The following is a 16,865-nucleotide window of genomic DNA, read 5'->3' on the forward strand; positions in this document are numbered from 1 at the left end:
GTCACCAGCTCCCCCAGCTCCATCCGGCCCTGAGCATCTCCAGCAGCCATGGGACAGGGGGCAGCTCCCCTGGGATGTCTGCGCTGCCCCGGCTCAGCCTCTCCTGCAATGTGGCATCAGCCGTGGCTCTGCCGGGGATAATTCCCGGCTTTTAAGGGATGAAGCGCGTTGGGCAGGGGAGCTGGTCCCGGCTGCTGGAGCGATTCCTCGTCAGCATCTGTCAGGGAAGATTAATGCCTAAGTAGGCTGTGGGCTGGCTTCCAGCAGCATTTTTAATAATCAGATGCTGTGCACTGTTCGAGCAACCCGCGGAAATGAAGTTGTCTCATTACCGAAAAGAAATAAATATGTTGATATGAAGAAGCTCATTTGCTGGGGATGTTCAAGCTGGTGACAGCCACAATTCACTCCTGGGGGGCTGACACTCCCCAAACCCTCCCCTGGGCTGCAGCATTGTGTGTGTTGGCCCAAGGGCATGAGGAGGGACGGGTAACAAGCACAGCTTCTGCAAAATATGTAAATAAGGCCCCGGGCTAGCACTTGCAAGGTCTTGGAGATTAAAAAAAGAGCCCCAAGGAAAAAATTCCTGGCCCCAGGGAAGAGGTCTGGCTGGGTATGGCTTTGTGTCTGGGAGCCCACGTGCTTGGATCATGCCTCAGAGTGTGGCCATGGCCACCATGGTCCTTGAGCGTCTCCTTGAGCCTCATAAGCAACGTCACCAATTGGCAGTGTTTGACATATGGTGGAAAATGGCTCTTTTTCATCTGATGGCACTCAACACCAGACTGCTGCCTGATGTTGCCATAAAATCCTTGTTGCTCTGGAGTTTGCACTTCATTTTCCACTACCTGCAGAGAAAAGTAGCCAGTTTTGGAGGAAATCACAGATATTTTAACATGCAGTCCACTCGCAGATCATCAATCCTAATCCTGCAGGATGCTGTACTGCTGGCAGTACAGTCAGGGAGCAAATGACAGGACCACGTGCACCCAGCCCTGGGGACCAAGGGGGCTTGGACATGTCCTGAGGCTGGAGACCAAACCATCCTTACCCTCCTGGAGTCTCACTTGGCACCAGCCCAGCATTGAATGGGAGCTTAACCATCAAGAGAGGCGGGGCAAGATATTAACAGAGGCAAAGCAGAACCAGCGCTTACGGGTCCCCAAATAGGCTGCAGAGACGGGGGATGCCCAAATGGGGCTGCTCTGTCAGGGAGCTCCCCAAAAGTCTGGCAACAGCAGCACCAGCATGTCTGGAGCTGTGATGTACTGGGAGCACCCATGGGCATGGGGCAGCATTGGGCCCCATCCCTGTCATGGGGCAGTGGCAGCCAACAGGCACCAGCCTTTCACTGCTTCAGTGAAAACACATTTCTCCTCCCTGGCATTACACAATGGCTCTGTGGGTGCCCCAGGCTGACCCCCATAAGAGGATTACCAGGCTATTAGTGGATTGGGACAGTGGGGAGGATGTTTGGAAAAATTTGCTCTCCTACCCCTCAGAAAGGAATGCTCACAGAGTCATGGGTGATCCCAAGGCTTCCCATCCCTCTCAGCCAAAGGCCACCTGCAGAGGTGAGGACAAGTTCAGGGCAAAGACCTCTGGTCTGGCTGCAGCTGACACTAAGAGCCCTCCATGGGCTCACAGAGATGAGTTGCTGGGACTGGATTTTGCACTGGGCAAGCCCAAGCCCCCACATGCCTGTCTTCTGGCCAGCCAGCTCACCAGGAAAGCTCTTTCCCCTGGAGCTAGAGAGATCCTAAAGACTTACATTTATTTAACCTGAAAACGTAGCAGGGTGGAAAGAAATCTGGGAGTGGTATCGACAGCAAAATCCCATTATTGGCCATGAAATATGCATGTGCTGTAACTGCATGGGAAGGGCAGGGGTGGCATCCCTGCAGGCTCTGCCACAGGTCCTGGGCAGACACCTCACCCCTGGGGCAGCACCAGCCCCATTTTGTGTGCCAGGATGCAGAAGGAATCCCTCCTCGTGCTCCTGGGGAGCAGCCCCCTGCCAACACGTCCTGCTGTGGTGCTTATCAGGCTGGCAGGAGCCAAGTGTGCCTAAATGCACTCCACAGTGTTTATATTCAAGGCACGTGTTGGAGCCGCTCTGCCGCTGCACTTACCCTGTACAACGCCCTTCACAATTCTCCCCCGTGCAAATCCCATCCAGACCCTGAAATCCCTGCATTGACTTGATATTTGGCATCATTTGGGGATATTTTCACACGAGTTCCAGAGGGAAAATTCCAGGTTAATTTATTTTGGCTTGGTGCTGTTCCTGCCACTGGTCCCCAGTGCTTTGTACCACTCTAAGGAAGCAATAGTGGAGCTGCAAAGCTGAAGAATCTGATGAAAATTTCTTGCTAGTGATAAACCCTTGAGAAGGGTAGGGATGCCCCAAGCAGGCCTTAATTATGGCTGCAATTATTTGTCGTTGCCATTGGAGCTGAAGGGGGCTCCAAGGGAGCCGGACCTTGGCTGTGAGACCACACAAATGGGGCACCTACCCCTCACCCAGCCTTCTCCTGCCCCACTCATGGGGTGCTGTGTGGTTTGAGAGGAGCTGCCTGGCCGTGTGTCCTGCTGGGCAATGGTGCTGCCTGTTCTGGTGGCATTTATCACCCCTCTTGTCACCAAGCTGTGCCCCAGCTCCAGGCTCAGGTACCTCTCCATTCCTCTTCTCAGCCAGGAGGGATGGGGATGTGCTGAGCAGTGAGACTTTGCCAAAACATCCTTTGGGATCAATGTGACCTGGGTAACAAGCCCAAAGAGGGGGTGTTTCACCCCAAAATCATCTCCATCATCTCAGCACATCCTGAGAGCTGCTCCGCATGCACATTCACATGTTTAATCAGCACCCAGCTAATTACCTCCAGCAATAAGGAAACCCTGTGTTTGTAGTGAGTATCTGCTTTAAATGATGTTTTACACAACATAAAAGGATTATTTTATAATTAGCTGTCTTCTAAACCCTGGCCTATTGAAACTAGGATATTAAACCATACACCATTCTCTGCTTTTTAAATATCATCTGGAAGTTGATTAGTTTTGCATTACTAAAGAGGAACCCATTGAAATATTTAATCATCATGAGACCTTTCTCATAGAAATGTTAACATTTGATTTTTAAAATTTTTTTTCCCCGGTAATTACTCTAGCTTTGCTTACACCAAAAAAAGATTGTTGAAGCAATTTCTCCACAACGAAAGGATCAAAATAGTGCTGTGCTTAACACCTGGAGCATCCTTCTGTGCTTGCTGCCTGGCACAGCTCCAGAAAGGAGTCTGTGCTGCTGCTGCTGCTGCTGCAAGCCTAGCGACCACCCTTAGGACAGGGGGAGACTTTCCTTTCCCAGGGGGTTGATCCTGGCTCCTGGAGCAGCAGATGGTTACAGAGCAGGTGAGATCAGACAATATGCCCCAGGGGATGTATGATTTTACACAGGCTGAGGAGAGATTTTAGGACAGACAGAGCTGAACTGCAAACCATGACAGCTCAGAGCTTGGGGCAGGGACCCAGAGGGTTGGAGCATCACTCTTGGATACACAGGACAGCCTGGGGATGTGGGACACCGCTGCTCTCAAAAAGGGTCAGTGGGAGCTTCTGGTATGTTCAATGCAAAAGGAGAAGCTCTGGAAGGGGGTGGGTTTTCTTTAAATCCACATAGAATTGCACGTGGGCATAAACGACTCATCACGTGCTCAGGTAGAGGAGGATGCCAAACTGCACCATTCCCATGGTGGGATGGGAGCAGGGGATGAAGGGCCAGACATCCTCACCCCTTCTGGTCTCAAATATAAAGCCCGAGCCAGGAGGTCCAGCAATAGGATCTGTCCTACACCAGAGTCTGACTCCAGTACGGGGAGCAGCCGCTTCTGCTCCGCTTGACTGGCCACGTCCACACCAATGCTGGGAATAAACCAGCTGGATTTAGACACACTTTAAATTCATCTCCTGCTCCATGCCAGTCATTGGAAATGATACATTTGTCGTGAAATGAAGCCAAGGGAGTAGTATTGAGAACTTTTTTTTTAAACACGCCTTAAATAACAAGAACATTTATTTTATAGGCGATAAAATTCTTACACATTTCGGTCAAATAATGAGGATAATGTTTCTGGCTTCAGGAAAACACTCCTAACATCAGCAAAGGGGAAATTCACATTTCAATTTATCATTTCAAGTTACGAATTTGCATGCAAATGTATATTTAGAAATTTGAAAGAGCTAAATCATACATTTTTGGCAGGCTTTTACTTGCAAAAGAAATTTCCAGCATGGATATAGCTTTGTACTAAATTCCATTATGTTGCTTAGAAGAAAAATATAAAAGATATGGAAAAGCAAAGGAGCTCTGCAAAATGCAGCCGGGTGTTTTTCCTGAGACATGTCCTAATCCTGCAGCTGCACCAGTCAGACCTGGGAGTGTTCCCTGCCAGAAAAGTGGTCCCAAGTTGACATTTGTGGATTGACTTTTACAGCCTGTGCATGTTGCATTTGCCCCTTGATTTGAGGCCAATTTAATTTTACTTTCAGGCAATTTAGGGGATAGAGTGGTGGTGGTGAATGTAGTGATGTGAGGACCATGGGGAGATTGGTTCATCTCCTCTCCCTGCCCAGTGAGAGATGGGATTTTGTGTGAATGCCACACTGAAAAGCCCTGAAATACTTTCGGTTTTGTAATATTCCCTTCTAAGCAATATTGGGAGAATTTTCCTAATGTTTGACCTAAAAGACCCCAAAAAACATTTTTCCTTGTCAGGACTTTATTTTTTATTTTCTCTGTGGAAAACACTGGCAGCATGATCCAAACCCACAAAGCCTAAAGCCTCAATTTTCAGCCAAAAGCCACCTTAACCAGTAATGACACATATTCCTCCCCCACCACTGGGAGGAAAACTTTCCTCCAAGCAGTTGTTCACTTTAAACTAACTTAAAATATGCCTTTAAAGTTATTTCCCTCCTTGTTTAAGTACATAATTGTTTCTACTTGCAGTAATCTCCTCTGAGATGTTCATGGCTGGTTTATTGAGTAACTTCAGTGCACGAGGAAAATCATCCATTAGTTGTGGAGAGTTGCTCCATTCCCCATCATCATTTTGCTGGTATTTATGGCTTGACATCAGCACCCAGCACCCACTGGGGAGAGCATGGGCAGGAGTCTCCTCACACTCACAAATGCCATTTGTTTTAAAAAATTGAGGATTTGGGGCACAAAGAGGGCTGTGGGTCTGGGAACCCATCGCAGTGGGGTTTGTCCCCAAGCCCTCTCTGTCCCTGGCCATGCCATGGACATTCTGGCACTGTCCTCCTGCCTGGATTCTTCCTTGCTCTGGGCATGGAGAGTTTTTGTGTCTCAGGCCACACCATGTGAAGGATCTCCCCAAAAGGAAAAATAACTACGAATTGAAGTGTTGCTAGGGAACTGAACGTGATTGCTCAACTCCTTTTTTCCCTAAAGGAGTCCAAAAGAAATCCCTGAATTTCAGATCATGTGCAAGGAGGCGCTTGGCTGGTGGCTCACAAGGCTATGTGTGGCTTGTTGGGGATGTTGGGATTTGGCAGAGCCACCACCACATGGATAGTGATGAAGGATGGAGAAGAGGATGCAGGATGGGAAGGATGATGATGGGGGATGGAGCAGGTAGGAATGGAGGATGGGAAGAGCAATGATAGAGAATGGAGAAGGAGAATATGGAGAATGGGAAGGATGCTGATGAATGATGGAAAAGGCAGTGATGAAGACAGAGCAAAGTTGAGCAGGAAAAAACCAAGGCCAAGGCTGGGGCCTCTCACTTGACCCAGAAGGAAGCTGGGCAAGCTTTAACACAGCCTCACACCAGCAGATATTATTTATGAGGTTCCTGCATTCCCATATCATTAGGCCTGAAAAAGGCATAAAATATAAATGATGGTAATGAGAATCAAAGGGCTGAGAACTCTCCTGGCTACCAGGGAGGGATAGGCTACGTTCTCCTGGTTGGTGACTGCCCACTTTTCACCCAAACGTCCTGGGATTGCTGCCAGGGCCAGGAGCACCGCATGCCCCCACTGCAGCCCCCTGGCCCCAGGCTTTGCTGAACTGCCCAGCACAGATCCCCATCCACTGCAGGTTTCTCTTCCTCACACCCTTCCTCGTGGAGTTCAAACACAAATCCTGGTGCATGGCACGTGCAACTTCAGAGCCCTGAAATGACTCTTAACCCACATTGTCTTCTAGCTCAGGGCACAACTGGCTTCTGTTACTAAACATAACTCTGAATTTTCCTATTATTTTTTCTGAAAATATTTCAAATATTTTTCAGAGCAAGGATCCAGAGATGCTATTTTCATCTCCCCAGGGGGCTGAGGAGCTAGCTTGCTTTCCACCCACCCAAACAGCCATGATATTACATGGATATTTCATTTTTTACAGGTTGCTTCCCACAAGGGTCCACAAGCAGCCAGGGAAAGGAAGCTCCCTGGTGCTGCCCTATGCCTGGGCCAACACATTTCAGACCTTACCAAGCAGCTGGTGCACTGCTTTTTTTTCCTTTCTTCCCTGCAAAGGATTTGATTTTCTAAAACTTTCTATTTCTTTAGTACCGCCAGTTGCTGAGCTGATGGGCTCATCTTTCCAAGGGACACTGAAGGGAGTGTAAAACACACAGCCAGGATAACAGGATTGTTGCTGGCACTGCAAAATGCCACCTGGATCCCTCTGCGTGCAAAGTCAGACGAGGATTACAGTATTTCCCAGATTAAGCCATTTTAAATAATTCAACAGCATAGGGGATGCTGGCAACAGCCACTGCTGAGATTCAGCTCCCCATCACAGCACTGCCAGGAAAGGCAGAAATTTTGGGTGCTCTGCATAAATGCAAAGACATTTATTCATGATCCTCGTGGGGTTATTGATCTCAGAGAAGACATGGAGGGCTTCAGCTCCAGGAAAATGAGGAAGGCAGAGAAATAAGATGGGCATGAAAGCGGGAAGCTGATCTGGTTGATTTTGGGAGAAGAACCCTGATCAAGCAGAGCTCTGCTCCTCCCCCCACCCTTGCACTGTCAGGGATGTGAAGGATGCTCTTTGCTGCCAAGCCAGAGTGACAGTGCACAGAGCCCAGCTCCCAGGCTCCCAGATGCTGCATTAAGCATGAGCAGACATTTCCCACCAGTTGCTGCTCATCCTACAGCAAGTTTTAACAATTTAGGGGCCAAATCACACCCCTTCAAACTGGAGGACTTTAATGGGTTTTCAAACAAAAACATCCTTCTGCCCTGGAACCTCTCAAGCAGAGTCAGGCGCTACACACAGCTACTGTCTTTTACATTTCTCTGGCATTCAGGGCTCAGCTCATTTGTCCACAGTAAAAGCCATTTTGTTGGAGAGGTGCCTTATCACAGCTGAGCCCCATCGGGTGGATGCTCAGAGGGGAATCTGACATCTGGCTGAGGCCCAAAGACTCTAAAGAAGATTTTATTCTAAAACTCTACATAATCCTGTGATAACATAACCTGAACTTGTTCTCTGAGTCACCCTTTTGCTACCAAATCAACCCAAACTTCAGTAATGACCTTTGAGCCCCCTCGACCAGCTCAGTGCTGGGAAAACAAGGGAATGTTTGTACATACCCAGAGCTGCAATTTAATCCTGCCTGACTGGGGGAAGAGTGCAAGGGACTGGCTTTTCTCGGGAAAATATAAACCAGTTCCTTCTTCCTTTGGCATTCCTTTTCTAAATTAAAAATTGGACAAGCTCAGAATCTGGGGAGGACAGTACTGGGGAGGATCCTGTGTCCACATCCCAGACCTGATAGATACAGTGGCATCCTTCAGGCCTTTCCTCCCACCTTCAAACCACTGTTGTCTTCCTCAAAACTGGACCTGATCTTCCCCACATCTCAGCCTCTACCCCAAAATTCATGGTCCGCGATGATGCCTTTGGCATGAGCAGGGTGGAGGACCCAGATTCCTCTGAGCTATGCCAACTCTTCCTCTCCTCCTGTTATTGCCACTTTTCTTGATGTTTCCAGCCCTTCTTCAGTGCCAGTGCCCATCAGACCCTGCCTCCCTCCCTGTGCCAGGCACCTGCCCATGCCAGTGCTGGTTTAGCCCTGCCAGGGGATTAGGATTACACACACTGTCAGGCAAAAACATGCCTGGGAAGAAAGCACTTAGTGTTGCATTTTTTTTCCCCTAAGTAAGTAAATATCCCTGTTGAGTGAAATATGAATATCCATCTTCAGGCTCAGGATGGGATTTGGGGCTGTAAATCTCTCTTCAGGCCGGCTCGCTCTGTGAGGTTTAGCCTGGGGTGACCCAGGCTGGAGCATAACATCCCTGTCTCAGGTGGGCATGAGGCAGATGCACACAGCCACCCCACCCATCCCTTCTTCCCATCCCAAAAAGCAGGACTAAAGAGAAAGGAAAAGTGTTCTGTGAAAGCCAACAACATACCAGTTGGTCAGTAGCTATGCCAGGAATTGCCCAGGCTGTTGGAGGGTAATTCATGGAAACTGGGAAGAGATGGCTCATGGGAGAGCTTAAAGCAGCTTCCAGTACCTAAAGGGGCTCCAAGAGAGCTGCAAAGGGGCTGGACTGACAGGACATGGACTGACAGGACAAGGGGGAACAGCTTCAGACTGACAGAGGGCAAGGTTAGCTGGGATATTAGGGTGAAATTCTTCCTTGTGGGGGTGGTGAGGTACTGGCACAGTTTGCCCAGAGAAGCTGTGGATTCCCCATCCCAGTGAGTGTTCAGTTCTGGGTTGGGTGGGGTTTTGAACAACCTGGTCTAGAAAGAAGGTCTGGAAGGTGTCCCTGCCCAAGGCAGGGGGTTGGAACAAAATGTTCTTTAGGGTTGCTTCCAACCCAAACCATTCTATTGTTCTGTGATTCCATGAAATTATTTCTGTCAGGATGATTGGAAGGTCAGCAGTCAGTTCAAGTTTTTTTCATAGGACATTTAAATGTGCTGATTTTTCAGCATCCCAATGGGAAAAATCAACAAAGCAGTTGTGTAGAATAAATAATACAATAAAACAATAATAATGATGAATATACTGACATAGGCAAAGAGCAGGGAACATCAAGGCTCTAAAGCCTCAGCAGGAGACCCCAGCACGTCAGCCCAACTGGTTTTGTAGGTCCAACTCTAACCCAGCATCAGGCATGAGTCTTCCCTGGAGCCAGCAAAAAGCAATAACCACCCAAATCCCAGCAGAGGTGTTGAAAGGGAGGTACATTCTCATGTCATAAAAATACTCTGCAAATAATTGCTTTTCTTCATTTGCTGACATTTAATGATAGGAAGCCAGAACAAAAATTCATTTCAGGGTGAGACAATGTGACACTGGGTTCTCAGTTTTTCCACTCAAGTGAAATAAAAAATCCCTGTAGGTGGAGCAAAACAATTCATTCCACACTCAGGACATTTTGTTTGGTTTTAATATTTAATTGAGGCAAGGTAATTTTGTGACCAAAGGTCAGCTCAAAGCCAACATTTGCAGTGCTTCACTTGGAAAATGGTGAAACAAAAGGCTTTGACACTTAATAAAGTCTTGTTACTGGTTTTGCCGCCACTCTGTGCTAAAGCATCAGTGTGAGAATCCCCCACACCAGGGCTGCCTCTTCCTGCTCTCCTGGATGGCAGGAGAGGCCAAGGCAGCTCCCACTGGAGGTGCCAGCATTGCCTGGATCCAGCTGGTGCATTAGCGGTCATGCAGGAGCAGGTTTACACCATATTAAGCCTCCCAAAATGCAGCTTTGATCCCCAAAGCCCAGTTGCTGCCATCTGAGCCCTTTAGTAACATCCATGGGGAGAATTAACTTCAAACCACTGGGGGAAAAAATTGTAACACTTATTTTCAATGTAGTCTCCAAAATATCTTCCTCAGTGACTTCTGTATTTTAATTTGACAGGCTGATGATGTGAAGAACATCTCCACTCCATGCTGGCTATTCCCTGCCTCTGCCTCTTGCTCTGCATGCTGGAATCAGAGGTGCCCCTTCCCAGTTCAGAGCAGAGCATGATGCTTTATGACACTTTTTCTGCACCTATTCCTATTTAAACCCAAGGATCTTCCCCTCAGCAGGTTTTTGTTCTGAACTGAGCTCTCGAGCTGAGTGGGACCGAGTCAGACCACAATCATGGCAGAGGACAGTGTGTGAGGGCAATGTCCCTGGCTGGCTCTGAGGCTTGGTGGGATGCTCCAGTGCTCCATGCAGCACCCAGCCCTTCAGTGGTGTCCAGCTGCCTCCACCGTGTCCGTCCTCCCACTGCCTGACACAGTCTCCTTCCCATCATATATCCAGTTGCCTAAAGTACCCACTCACCGGAAAAAAGATGACATTTTAGAGGTAATTAATATCCAGGGAATATATATCTCTGCTTCCTATGCTTGTACATTTGTAATCTGAGTCCTCCACTCACTCTTCTCCCTCCTCTGCAATGCCCTCTGGGGAGAGCTGAGCTGCAGAGGGATGTAGGGGTGCCTTGTCCCTCTGAGCCCAGCCCTGTGGCTTAGACCCCATGGACCCTCCTGGGTCCATCTTTGCTGGGAAAGGACTGACCTCGAAATCAGCTGAAGACCACGGGCAGCATCCTGGGGAGAGCTGCCTTTCACCTCCCTCTGGCTCAGTTTTCCCTGGGGATCCGTGCCCTTGCTTTAAATGTGAAAGGCATTGCAAGGGCTGGACCAGGATTGGCTGAGAAACCCCAAAATGGCCAGGAGATTGTGTTTCCATTTAATGAGCCAAGCAGTTCTGCCTTACCTCCAAAGGCAAAACATGGTTCTGCTTTCCTCCACAAGCGATGCCGGGGAGATGCCCGGGCACCACGTGTCACTCACACTGCCTTGAACCAAGTGCATCTCCCACCACCCATTTCACTACTCCTCATCTGCTCAAGCAGGCTGATGTTTTGGGCAGAGGGCTCATTTAACATCACCAGTGCCATATGCTGTTCATAGCCTAGAATGATTTTCCACCCTGAACTCAAAGAAACTCACCAAGAAGTAGAACAAGCACAGCCAGAACCATCTGCAATCCTTTCTATCCATGTCATATCCCTCAATGCCCTCTCCTATCCAACTGTCAGACACCCAAGTTTGTGTTTGCAGCTGATGGAAACCTGGAGATGGAAACCACAGTCCAGGAGCAATGGTGTGCTGGGAGTCAGGCCTGCAAAGGCTGAGGTGGTCAAAACCCAAAATGCTCCCAGCATCCCCAGGTGGAGGGCAGGAGTAACACAGAAATTCTGTTGCTCATCTCCATTGAGTATGAGAGCTACACTGTGGTCAGTTTTCACAAAACAAGTAAGGCCCGTTCCAACGAAGCCAACAATGGGCAATGGGGGCACTCAGCTGCTACAGAGGGAAATGGTGTGGAGGTGCTTCTGAAGTAGGAAGCAGAGCGTGAAGATGAGCTCTATTCTGCAGCTGAATGCATTGCCAAGCTGGGTGCAGTTATTGGTCCTAGCACAGGATGAGGAGATCCCCGGAAAGGCAGCACTGCTGAGCAAAGCACCTGGACACACTCACAGCTTCTCCATCTCCACACAGCCTGGCCAGCCCAGTGGTGTGTGACACGGCTGCTCCCATCACTCACCTGGTGGAAATGCTGCCTCTGCACCGACAGGTAATTTAACACCAGCACAGCCCCTCTGCTCCCTATTGCAACCTTGAAGAGCATCCTCAGCAGGCGCCCTCCTTCCTAGCAGGCACTGGCAGGTGTTGGAGCTGATACCACTCCCTGCAGGCAGCTTTTCCACTGGGAATCAGCAATCCTGAGCACTTGGAGGATCAAGTTCCAGGAAACAGAGCAAGGGGGATGTACAGCCTGTGGGGCCAGGAGAAGCCTGCGTTTGGAAGGAAGGCTGGGGAAGCAGAAAGATCCCTGGTCTGCGGGTCACAACACCTGGCACCTCCTCCTTGTGATTTGCTTTCTGGCTTTAGGATGTGATGCACCCATTGTAGTGTGCCTGTGTGCTGCTCTCTGGCCATCCAGGACAGTCACAGGCTCACCTCAGCTGACTCACAGTGCCTCAAAGTCAGATTTTGACTCCTAAGCCCTATAGTCCCTTGTAAAGCGTGCAGCCAGAAGGGAGCCCCAGGCAACAAAAGGTACATTAGGCACCCTAGCACACCTCTGCATTTGGATGAGATGATTCACACTGCTTTCCTCCTGGGATGATAAAATAAGCCCAGAGTGACTCATCCCAGCTGTGGCCCCAGCTTTCAGCTGTGGGCATAGAGGGACAGGGTCCCTTTGGACCAAATCCTGCTTCCCTCTCTCCTGCACCAATCCAAGCTGCCTTCTGTGAGAGCTGCTCAGCCACAACACCTCACAGCAGAAACAAGACAGGAGAAATCCTCACCACCCTGCTTGGGGCAGAGCAGTGCATTAGCTGCTGCATCTCTTGGGCATCTGTCATGGGCAGCTCAAAGTCAGAGGGGTTGGGAAATGCATCTCCTAGGGGTGAGTGTCCCACTGCACTGGGGCTGATGGAACCATCCAGGACATGGTTTTTGCTGCCTGCTCCACACAGGATGAATCTGGCAGTATCTGACCTGGAGATGCTGCTGTCCATTGGCCATGCAGGGAAAACTGGAATGCAATTTAATGAAATATTAAAACCCAAGCAGAGATGGATCCTTTGCATCCTTAGAGGATGGCAAAACAGAGGCACCATAAAAATCCCATGAAGCAGCCTTATTTCTCCTTCTTGATACCCAGAGAGGTATGTCTCAGCCCCATTCCAATCATAGCCAGGGCCTGAGAATCCTAGGGATGTGTCAGGGTTTCCCTCCACTTCTCAAATCATACCCTGACTGCTCTGCTGGAGCCCCATGGGACAGCCCTGCAATTCCCCAGCCGGGAATCAGCCCCAGGTGAAGAGCACGTTGCAGTGACAGCCCTCTCCCTCCAGGGCAGCAGCAAAGGCAGCACAGCACCAGGGCATCCCCATGAGCACGACCCCTGTGCTCCACGGGGGTTCGTCCTAAAGCAGGTTCACATGTCCCCTCTGCCCTACAACCCCCACTGTGGCACCGAAGTGGGGACCAGAGGTCACCCTGCAGTCCACTCTGCATCACTGGTGGCTCCTCTCTGGAAGTACATCGTGTGCTGCGTTTCCGTGGAAACCAGCATCGCACACATGCCAGCGTGGCTGGGCAGCTCCCAACCCTGGGAGATGCCGCTGTCAATCTCTGTGGGTGTCTTTACCGCCCTCCCTGGCTCCGGCATCACTCCCTGTGGTATTTCCTGGCCAGTTGTAGCAGCGAGGAGCAGTGGGGCAGGGAGAAATCCCTCTGCTCAGTACTGCAGAGGATGGTGGGCACACAGATAGTGCCCTCAGCATGCCTTACTCTCTGCAGGCTGTGGCTGCAGGTGGCACATGAAAATGTCCAGCTCCTGGCCTGGAAGAAGATGTGGGAGATGCAAGAGATGCAGGAGATGCATTCCTGGCAGAGGAATGAGATGCACACACAAGGATTTTCCTTATTGTAGCTTGCTGCCCCGGGACTCAAATTTCTGGCAAATAATCACAGCCCTGCTATTCTTGCCCCACCCTTCTCTTCCCCATTGACATCTTAAGCGCAGCTCCCTGCTGCTTGTCCCAGGCTGCTCTTTAACAGCACCACGGCAGTCTCGGCTGCCTGAGGAGGGACGTGCGCTCCCGGCAGCTCAGGGAGAGGCTGTGCCGGCTCTCCTCCATCGAGTACTGCAGGGGGGACTGGATTCCTCCGTGGAGCCAGGCTGCTGGAGGAGCAAAGGTGTGTTCCTAGGGTGCCAGGCTTGTGGCAGTGTGCAGAGCTCTTTTCATCACTGTCCAACTTCTTTCCTCCAGGATCTGGAAGCCCTATTGGTCCCCAGTGCTATTAAACCTTTTATGAAACAGAAATTCTGACAGCTATGCAGTTTATCAGAATAATCTTCCCCATGTTTCAAGACACATTGCTCTGGCCACTCTCCTCCACTATTCACAAATACCTCTGCAAATGCAGCATCTGTCCCCTTCCCTAGGCTATGGCACCCGCCAGACAAAAACTACACTGAAAAGGGAATTCTTGCCCTTGCGCCTTGCTAGCAGTGATGCAGACCCTGCTCACAGCTGTCAGGAGATGTTGATCCAGTTTCCACCAAGGGAGCAACAAGACAAGCACTCTACTGGCAAATACAGCCCCCAAAAGGGAGGAAAGATAACCACAACCCACAGCCAACAGCCACCAGAGCTGCAGTGAACCTTGGCAGTGATCTGGGGCAGAGTTAGCATCCATATGAATGTTGATAAGGACTTTTAAACCCTCCTGCAAATCACAAAACCACAAAATGTTTGGGGTTGGAAGGAACCTTAAAGCTCATCTCGTTCCAATTCCTTTGCCATGGTCAGGAACAACTTCCCCTGGACCAGGCTGCTCAAAGCCCCATCCAGCCTGGTCTCACACACTTCCAGGGGTGGGGCAGCCACAGCTTGTCCACTACATATCCTGTGGGTATTCCCTGGGTAAGAGTTATGCATAGGGGAAACATCTGAACTCAAGAAAGGGCATGAAAAAGAAGGCCAGAATGCTTTCAAAAGGATATATTGTTTCCAGCTAGATTCAACTGTGGACCTGATTTCATCTTCAATTGAAATCACAAGGTGATGGTAGGGTTTGCAGAAAAGTATCACTTTTAGACAATGTTGAACATATTTACACCTGATACAGGGCAGATAATTTTTATTTGGTTTGCCCATTTCTTGACTGGTGAAAGAATTTGGAGACATCTCTAGTCCTGACACACAGTATTTCATACCCTGGATGTTCCCACATCACATCCTGACTGGCAGACAGCATCACCTGGACCCTGCTAAGGTCAGCAGGACTCGCCCCGTTTGGGCACAGCTGCCCCATAAACCCCAGCACCCCGCTGGTTAAGCAGGTGCTTATCCCTTGGCATGTGGCTATTACTATCGACTGGAATAAAACCTGGACAAGTCCCCTTCTTAAGCACACAGCCAAGTGCTAGTTTCCTCCAACAGGATCTTGAAAATACTCTGTTTACAAAGGCAAAAGTAGACTTTAAATTTTTAAGGCAGCCTTGAACTTTACAAGCTCCTGAAATCCGGCCCTTCCACATTTCTTCACTGCTGTCTTTGCTCTCTGGTTGCATATGATGCGGCAATGATGCCACGTCCTTGTCCCCACAAACACTGAACCTTGTATTTATTGCCCGAAAATTGCTATGCAATGCAAATAACTCCATTTCCGCATGGATGGAGCACATTTTCAATGCACGGGGCAGAGGATTAGGAACAGCCTTCAACGTTCGCAACAGCTCTGCGCCAAGTGGGAATAAAAGTTTCGTACCAAATTAGAAACACGGCTCCCATTCCTGCCTGCAGATTTGTGGTCTGTGAATACAGCTAAAATGAATTAAAAAAAAAAAAAAAAAAAAGGCAGCTTGGCAAGCACTCAGTCCCTTTGAATGAATTTGCTTTGACCAACCACACGAGGTTTCCACATTTGTAGCCTCGCCAAAATAATGCTCTGTGCATGGTCAGGGAGGCCAAGTCCCGGGGGGCAGCAGGGGAGCCCCTGAGCAGCAGGAATGATACAGCCCCTGGAGAAAAGGTGGATACTGTGATTTGCTGGTGTGTACAAACTGCCTGGGCAAGCTCAGCTGGCCGTGGCAGTGGGGAGCACGCTGCACACTGATGTTTTCTGGCGTTCCCTGCCGCTCCCTCATGAGTCTATCCATGTGTGTCAGCTCTTCTGGTTTATACATGGATGGCTGACTCCATTTCTGAAGCAGTAGGATGCTAATCTATAATCAATGCTCTGGAAACCCAATGCTCTGGGATCTTATCTTAATGCACTGATTGCAATATACTCCTGAGTGATTCCTCTATTTGAACAGTGCTAGTCAAAACACTTCACATCTTGAATTTCATTGGGTGGATATCACTAATGAACTTACTTCTGCATTTTACATAGTTCACAAATTGTCGTCTGAAGGGTGAAGGGAATCAGAATGTCTTCCCTGCAACCTGCAGTGAGAGAAAAGGGAAGAGCTCTGCCAAATAAATTATTAATTCCCCAGCCTAGGTACTTGTGTTAACATCTGAAGAAGCCACCTCCACATGTGACTTCTCCAATTGCTGGGTGAGAGCAGTCGGTGATGTCCTGCCAGAGTAAGCAATGTCTTGGGGCTGGCACTGTCCAGGCAAGTTGACCCTCTTGCTAGGGACACCTTAGTGCCACTGGTTTTGAGGGAAGCAGCACCTGTCCTTAATCTTAAGTAAAAATCCCCCCTTCCATGACATACCCTGAAAGCCAGAAACCCCAATCTCATGCAAAGTTAAAGAGACAGGAAAGAGAAACAAGTGAGCATTATGTCTCTCTGCAGGGTAAATATATATTTTATTGACACCAGCAAAATGCCAAAGTCTACTGTTGGGCTACGTGTGTTGTTGAAAGAGTAATTATCCCATTGAGTTTCCAGCTCTTGATGACGCAGAGGATAAACAGAAGTTTCCTGTTTGGAGCTTCATAAACACCCTGAGTAGATAAACACTCATAAGCAAGAGGTTTTGGATGGGGAGGGGATGGGCAGCAATCCTCTTTTATGAGAAATGAGATTGGAAAATGGTAATCTCCTAAAAGGACATGGCTGGTGGGCTGATAAACAGAGCTCCTGGTTATTACGGTGATGAGCTCCATAGAAAAAGTATAATCCCAGCCCAACTGTTCAGGAGATCGCTCTTACCCCCTCCCCCAAATCATCACATTAGGCTGATAGGAGAAAATAAATGAGATTTCTTTGTGCCAGGTTGTATAACGCCATAGAACAGAAGCATCCAGCTTTGCACTTTTATCTGGGGACATGGG

This window comes from Taeniopygia guttata, chromosome 11 (assembly GCF_048771995.1).
Source record: "Taeniopygia guttata chromosome 11, bTaeGut7.mat, whole genome shotgun sequence".
Lineage (NCBI taxonomy): Eukaryota > Metazoa > Chordata > Aves > Passeriformes > Estrildidae > Taeniopygia > Taeniopygia guttata.